This window comes from Mus pahari, chromosome 14, assembly GCF_900095145.1.
Source record: "Mus pahari chromosome 14, PAHARI_EIJ_v1.1, whole genome shotgun sequence".
Lineage (NCBI taxonomy): Eukaryota > Metazoa > Chordata > Mammalia > Rodentia > Muridae > Mus > Mus pahari.
Genome location: NC_034603.1, coordinates 88,897,045 through 88,905,083, shown reverse-complemented (window position 1 = coordinate 88,905,083; position 8,039 = coordinate 88,897,045). Strand labels below are relative to the sequence as shown.

The 8,039-nt window shown below is 47.7% G+C and overlaps 1 long non-coding RNA gene across 1 annotated transcript; it reads right to left on the bottom strand.

Annotated features, from left to right (window-relative positions):
• Positions 1 to 610: 610 nt before the first annotated feature.
• On the bottom strand, positions 611 to 7,739 carry LOC110331120. Its single transcript, XR_002380999.1, has 3 exons — positions 7,647 to 7,739; positions 5,239 to 5,386; positions 611 to 1,004 (listed from the first exon to the last, which is right to left on the bottom strand). It is a non-coding gene; the product is annotated as an uncharacterized LOC110331120 (long non-coding RNA).
• Positions 7,740 to 8,039: the final 300 nt, after the last annotated feature.

Below are 8,039 nucleotides of genomic sequence, written 5' to 3'. Positions count from 1 at the left end.
CCCCTCCTCACCAGCTCTGGCACTTTCGAGAGCAATCCCTCTTCTCACTAGCTATAGCACTTAGAAGTATGGGCCCTGCACCTCACCCAGGCATCATTGTAGAGCTGGCCCAAGGGTGTGAGCACAGAAGAACTGGGCCTGCCATTTGTCTGTCATGAGGCATCATGGGTGTGGAGGAGATGTCTTCATGCCCTCCTCACCTCACCCCTCGCCATCTGTGGCAGCCAGGAGAGCTGGCCCTAGAGTCATGAGAGCAAAAGTGCTATCCCTTCTCCTCACCAGCAGCTGCACTCAGGAAAGTGGGCCCTGGGCCTCACCCTGGCAGCACAAAAGAACAGGCTCTGGTGGCAAAGGCTTAGGGGAGGGCATCAGAATGGGAGAGCTGGCACAACCTCTTGACAGCGGTGGCACTTGGGAGAGTGATAGAGTCAGTCTTGCATCTCAACTGGATGAAGTGTTGGGTGAGGTAGCTGGCACAGTGCTAGAGTCTAAAAGTAACGTTTATTCACCTGTTTTAATTGTTTCCAATGCTTACAGCCTTTGTCTGCTAATGAAGGCCTAGTGTTAGGGTCTGGGAACTACTACACAAACCACTCAGACATCAATCTCAGTCAAATATGGTTTATTGAACACCACACCTTAAATATCTCTTCTTCCCAGTCGGTTTACCTTCAGGAGAGAACCCAGAAAGAAGAACAGCCAGGGCATGGCCCCCAGTATCAGGGCTTTCAGAAGTGGCTCTCCCTCCCTCAGTGAACTCTACAAAGTCAGCAACACCTCGCTGTTTCATACTTTACCAGCCTTGGACTTTGGAATTGTGCAGCAACGCCCTTCTTCGTGCATCCTAATCAGCCACAAGTTTCATCAAGCAGAGTTGCACTGATCACCTCCCATATGGAGAAGGCTGCTAGCTGCAGGCTCTCATACTCCCCTTCCTCATGTGTGTGTCTGACATGAAGGCTTGTCTAAGGCACAGGACAGGCTTCCTTCAGTCAGCAAGGACCCTGTGGAGGGGCCAAAAGGACATAAAAATCAAGCCCTGCATGAAAGAATGTCCCAAAGAAGAAGATACGGGCCAGGTGAAGCAGAGTATGGCAATAACATGCTTGGAGAAAAAGATCTAGTTTTAACACTTGGGTTTGAAAAAAATCAACGAAACAGTCCATTAAGAAATGGTGTCTTGCTTATCCCAGGGTCCTTATTTGGTTTTATCATCTATAGATCAGTCTGTTCTCTAAAATCCTACTGGCCTTTCCAGCAAATGAATTAATGAATGAATAGGGCTGGCCACAGACTCCCAGGCAAGAGTAAGATGATGCTGTCAGGGACCAGCCAACTGAGAGGGGAATACTGGGAGGTAACCATGTCTAACCAGAGCCATTTGGCCAGTGAGACTTTAAAAATATTTTTGTTGTTGTTCATTGATGCTTTGCCTGCATGCATGTGTGAGAGTGTCAGAACCCCTAAAACTGGAGTTACAAACATATGTGAGCTGCCATGTGGGTGCTGGGGATTGAACCCAGGTCCTTTGGAAGAGCAGCCAGCACTTTTAATCACTAAGCCATCTCTCCAGTCATGTATATAGGGGAATATTAGCAAATAGGCAAGTGCTGGGTTTTCTACTTCAAGAAGCACTTCAGGCAATGAGGACAGCTCTCCTGTGATTGGAAAGCCTCCACTGGTTAAAGAAATTAATGGAAACAGCTCAACATAGTATCAAGCTGAATCTATGCATCTGGAGACCTGGTACTGGTCTGTCATTCTCTAGTGAGACAGTCCAACAGACACTCTCCAGCAAGAGCCAACTGTCATGGGGAATTGTACAATGTTCCTGGCACCCAAGAAAGGCCAGATGCCACATATGGAAGGGCTTGGGGCCAAGCAATGAGGTCAGGATGAAGTACTGAGATGGAAATTGTGGCTAGGGAAAGAAGCAGTGCATGTCTCCAGCAAGAGTCACAGCTTACAGTTAAGTCACAGCATTTCAGCAGCTGCCTAGAGTATGTGCAGTAACTCTGGTCCCACAAGGACCAACCTGCTGTCTCTGCCTCACAGCTGAACCTGATTCCAGCCTCTGGTGCAACCCAAGGAAGGGTTTTACCTTCCGTGGGCTCTACGTTCCCAGGGAAGGCAAAGCAAGAAGCTGGGGTAGTGAACAGGGTGTCACTAAAGATTAGCACTCCTACACAAATCTACTGCCTAGGGCCAAACCTTTGCCTCTGCTGGAGACCATGTCCAATGGCAGCCTTTTCTCCCATTCCAGACTATGTGGGACCTGAGTGTAGTAAGCTTGTACCGACTGGTTTAGGAGCTCTTTGGAGTTGAAGGCAGATGAGGCCCAGTGAGATGTGAAACCTGAGCCTGGGGAGATGACAGATGGCCAAATTCCAGTTTCGGGGGTTCTGACACCCTCAGGTCAACATACATGCACGTAGGTAAAGCATCAATAAACACCAACAGCCAGCAGGTGGCGCGGGAGAAGCGTGAGAAACAGCACTCGGGTTCTCATCAAATGATTTTTCTTTCTCTTCCTGCACAGCTGGCTGCTGCTAAGGTTGTCCTTCAATCTTCCTCATAGCTGGAAAGTTTGGACTCTGGTCAGAGGATGCTGGACCTTCAGTCATCCTCCATCACTTCTTCAATGGTATGTTTTCTCTTCCTTCATGCACATGAAGATCAGTGCTTCAAGTAGAAAAGGCACTAAACAGCCTGGTCAACCTCTAACACCTGCTTCATAAAGGCAGAAGGAGGGTAGGAGTTGTCCCAGGGAACTCAAGTTGCTGCTGGGAGCCACATCTGGGGTCAGTGTCCACCAGGCCTCCATATGTGAGAATGTGTGTGATGTGGCATGTCTTCAATGTGTGAGCATGTGCACATGATATGTTCTGTGTATAAACACATGTGCCAGATTTCTTTGCGTGTATCTCTTGCCATGTATGTGTCAGATATGATCTGTCTGTGTCCTGTGGTTGTGTGTATTGAATATGTAGACAAACTTCCTCTCATCTGTACAATGCAGCTGCAAGCCACTTTATCTACTTATAAGGAGCAACAGTGTCTGCTCACTGAAGTGCCCCAACCCTGATATGCCTGCAGAGCTTCCCTCAGTGAGGTTCCATCCAATAGTGCTGGAAACTGATGTACACAACAGGTCCTGGCTGGCACCTAGCCCTTCCCCTCAACTTTATTATGTGTGCATGCATGTGCACACTTCATAGTGTGCGTGTTGAAGTCAGAGAACAACGTGTGGGGTTCTGTTCTCCCCTTTGACCATGTGGTGCAAGGATCAAATTCAAGTTGTCAGGCTCGGCACTGAGTATGCGTCCTTACCCACTGAGCCATCTCCTAGCACAGCTTCCTCCCCCTTTCTGCTCATTCTTCAGATACACCCCCCCCCCAGCCTGGCAGGAAGCTTGGGTGCCATCAAGAATTCCCACGAGATATTAGCAGAAAAAACAACACCTGAAGGGGCTCCTGGAGCCAAAGACTTGTTGACAACTTGGATAAAGTATCCTCCCCATTTCAGATTCAAAAGGAAACTATTCTGCCCAAAAGTTCACTCCAAGGAAGACCCAGTCCGTTGGAAGCCCCTTATGAAGAAAAAGAAGCCACCTATTTGTCTGTTGTTTCCCAAGAGTCTTCACGAGGATGATGGAGATGGTCTAGAACCTGTATCTTAGTGTTTGCAGAGCAAGTGGTGGTTATGTACCCACCACTCAGAGGCTTTCCTAGGACTGTAAGTGAAAATGGACAGGACAAAAACTTGGCCCAGCATAAGTCAAACAAGGCAGAGAAGAGTCCTAGGTCTGATCAGTGCTGAGATGGTGTCTCCCTACCTTCATTCCTTGAAGCCCCTCTGTCCTATGACTTTACACCCCAGAACTTCAATGCGATTCCTACTGACCTACAAATGTTCCTCAGCTTCCACAACGGCAGAGATGGCTCACACTCAGCAGAAAATTCCTCAGTGGAAATCATATGGACATTTTTCCTGTAGTCCAAAGGTGATTCATCACAAGAAAGACCCCAACTGTACTCCACCCATCCAGTCCCCCTCAGAGGTCGGCCATGATCAAGTTGCAATATAGTCCCTGTGACCAAGATTAAAATGCTACAGGTGATCTTGTGTTCCTATCTAGAGCTTTCTGCTTCTTGGGATCTGACAGGATTCTTAGGCTGGCATTGGGAGGTAGGACATTAAGACACCTGGTGATCTCATTCAGGAGAATTTTGAGGGCTTTCTGAAGTGGAGGTGATTTATACCAGTTAAACCATCTGGCTTCAGTGAGCAACTCAGCTTCCAGTTTTCTTCCCTCCTCAAAGGTAGAGTTGAGACTAACCTAAGGAAGGCTTGGTCTTTTCTGACAGACCTATCCTAAGCTTTCGAGAGTCCAAGACTCAAATGACCATCTAATTAGCATCTAAAAGACACTATCCACTGTAGAGTTCAAGAACTGTGAATTGTGGTATGCCAAGAACCAGAAACAAAGATCAAATATATGTCTATCTTGTCTCTAAGCAAAGGGGTATGTAAAAAAAAAAAAACAGAGCTGAAGAATACACTGTGGAGGCTAAGGTGAAGAGACAAGGCTTAGGCAGGCTTGAAGGAGAGTGGAGTAAGGATCTAGGAGTGGCAGGGAGATCCACGGAGCAGAAGGAAGAAGAGCAGAGGGTAAGGGAGTGTTCAGGAGGAATCACAGATCAGGAAAAATGCAGAGGTGGCTAGGGAAGTGAGTGGTAGGTGGATCCACAAAACAAAAAAATGCCGGGGACCTCATCCTAATAAATCTCTTAATCTCACCTAAGAAATAGGGACAATAATGCCCATCCTACAGCTTTGTTAGGAGAATGTGTAACAAAGTCTCTGGCACAAAGAATGGACTCGGGAACCATTACCAAATCCCAGGCTCCACTGAGCTCACACTTCCAGCTCCAACCATGCTGGTTCAGCCCCCACACTACCAAGTACAGAGCTGGGACCTGCCCTCAGGCTATGCTCTGAATTTACTTAGCCATGGACTATGCACACCTGCTGATGCCTAAAGCCAGGTTAGAGACATTTGAAGAGAATGAAGAAAGCAGCTTTCTGGTGTTATCTAGTTGTATGTGGACATGAACATGGATGGGCTTGTGTATAGTCAAATGTATGGGACAGTCCTGTCTGAGCATGCATGTACAGGTGTATATGCATGGCTGTGCATGTATAGAGGCTATATGAGTAAATGGATGCATGTATACCTGGGGGCAGGCACAAGGTGCTCCTGGGCCAGGTAAGCAAGCAATCCTTCTTCTGAAAAAGACCAGCCAAGCAGAGGGTCTGGAGCCTTGGTTCTTCTGACAATCAGAACCTAAAGCTCAGGGCACGGAGTCCATGAGCTCTAGGAATCTGCAAAAATATTGAACCTAGAGAGAAATAACTTTCACTGGATCAAAATATAAAAGAACATTGATTTCGATCTCTATGATCACACCAAGATTTTGTTTGGGGGATTCACTATAAAGTATGCATTCCCAGAAGCCCCTCCTCTGTTTATTGACTCTTCACATCAGCACTTATCCAGCCGAGAGAACCAGGAAAGAAGGGTCAGTCCAGGGTGAGCGGCCCCAGCCTACCACAGCAGCAGCTGGCAGTTCTGCATGTCCTCTTAGGGACATCACTGCGGTTTTTCCAACACTTCACAGTCAAGCTAGTTTTCTAGCAAACTGACTGTCTGGGCTCTTTGCTGACCTTTCTACCCCATCCTAGAAATGGAAACCTGAAATCAGAGAGTTCTAAGGGCCCCCAGGTTCCAGGTAGATGAATGAGCCATCTCTGCCCACAGAACCCAAACCCAGTAGAAGCCACAGGCTCACTTTCCTTTGAACATATGGTAACATAGTAGTCTGAGCGTCTAAGGCCTCAGCACCTGGCCTGCTAAGCTAGTACAAACCAAGCAAGCTTCTGACACAGTAAAGTGTGCCAGCAGTCTTGGGTGACTGTACAGGACATTCTGAAACATCGGTGACCACACAGGCTTTGCTTCTTCACAAGTTAAACAGAAGACAGACCATGGATTGGCCATGCTGTACAAGCAATACCCACAACTTCCCAAGTAAGGGTGAACATGAAGCATGAGCTTGAAGGCTGTGGAGTATACACACGCACATATGTGCCCCACTCTTCCCAGACCAGCTCTGGTTAGTCCGAATTCAGGAAGCAACCCCAGCCTTCAAAAGGTATGGAAGCCACAATGTTAGGTGCTTCCTTGGACCAGGGTATAAGGTAAGGTGAAGAACTTCTAAACAGCCCAGAAAGAGCCCCAAACCCATGGACTGTCCACATCTTCCTGTGACTGATTCATGTGTTTCCCGTGACAGCCACAGCAACATCACATCCGTTCTGAGGACTATTTTTAACTGACTTATGTATTTCTTATATGAGGAAGGGAGGTATCAGCTCATTTCTGCAAGACTTTTGCAATGTGTTCACGTCAGCAGTATTGACACCAGGATGGAACCAGTCGGGACTTCAAAAATCATGCAAAATTTATGAACTTAGAAGTGTGAGTCAGGCTTGCAGGCCACTCATTTTGAAAAAGGAAACTCAGTTGTCAGGTCTTTCTGACTAATAAACACATCCATTTTGAGAGAGAATGCACTGTTTCTTTAAATCCTTTCAGAGGTGCCATGGAAGAGAGTTTATGGCTGGATACTGGCTCTACCCACTAACAGTTGATGGCCTTGTATAGGTAGCAGGGCTTCTGAACAAGAAAGGAACTAAGATTTAACTCTCTGGGCCCTAGAGAGGTTCCTTGAGGCTAGAATATCTTGAGGGCACATCAACCTTTCAAACAAATGTGCACTCAGGCTTGCATGAACATCTAGGTCCAAGTCAAGCCTGGGGGACTTGTCGAGAGAGTGTCTGTCAGTGCCCTGGGTGGCAGTGGCCTGGGGGCATCACGACTGTCCCACTGGCCTGATCAGTGGTGCCTGTCCTCTTAGCACCAACTCTAAGCCAGCTCCAGACAGATTCCCTTCTCTGGTCTCCATGCACACTCTCAGCAGGAGGCTGCCTACCCAGCCTTTGAGCAATTAGCAGACAGCTACAACAAGCTAGGGAAAGAGGACGAAGGAAACCCAGAGGCTCACGGATGCCTCCTAAGGCTTTGTAATGTCGAGTTTGAGATTGTGCAAGTTCAAGCATCCCTGATAGGACTGAATGAGAGCAAGAAAAAGTGCTACGGAGCAGCAGTCCAACTAGAGGAGAGTCTAGAAGGGTGTCCCTCAATGCCTAGCCAGCAAGGGAGACCATCATGTGCCTCCAGAGCCCAGAGGTAGTCACAGGACTAGAAAGGCCTGTAAAGTAAACACAGTTTCCTCCTCATCTGGATGGTGTTATACATTATAGAATAACAAGGAACATTTTGGACTCTGCTTAGCAAATGAGAAAGCTGAGATGCTGAGCTACACATCTCCAAACCTGCTCCTTGAGCCCCCCCCCCCCCCAGCAAACATGGTAGTTTCCATCTTAGAAGCCCCAGGCTGGCCAAAGTCTGAGTCCCTTAAAGCCCTTGGCAGCAGCCTGAGGCTTATCTCTATCCCAGGGCACTAGGATGGGAGGGCCATAGATGGTACAGGGACCAAACTAAGTTCTATGTTGTTCTCACCAAGTTTCCTAGAGGCTTTGAAAAATCAGTTTCTCCCCTTGCTTCCCTCTCTGCTGGAAGAAGCAAGATGACAAACCTAGAAAATGGTTGGAGACAGGACCTGAGTCTGTTGACATCCACCAAAGCTGAGACACCATCTGAAGTGTTCACCAGAGGGTATTGTTTTGTTCTGTACAACCATGTACTTGAAGAAGGAACTAGAGGCCCAGCCACCAGCCAGCACCCAGCCTTCATGCAGGCTGGACTCCAGCCCAGGAAGTTGGCCCCAGTCTCTCCAGCCCTCTAGGCTATAATTTGTGTCCTCCAGGGCTCAAGATAGCTAAGGTTTAATGTGGAAAAAATGGTTCCACTCTGTCTCACCCCATACCCCAAAATAAACTTAGATTAGGGACA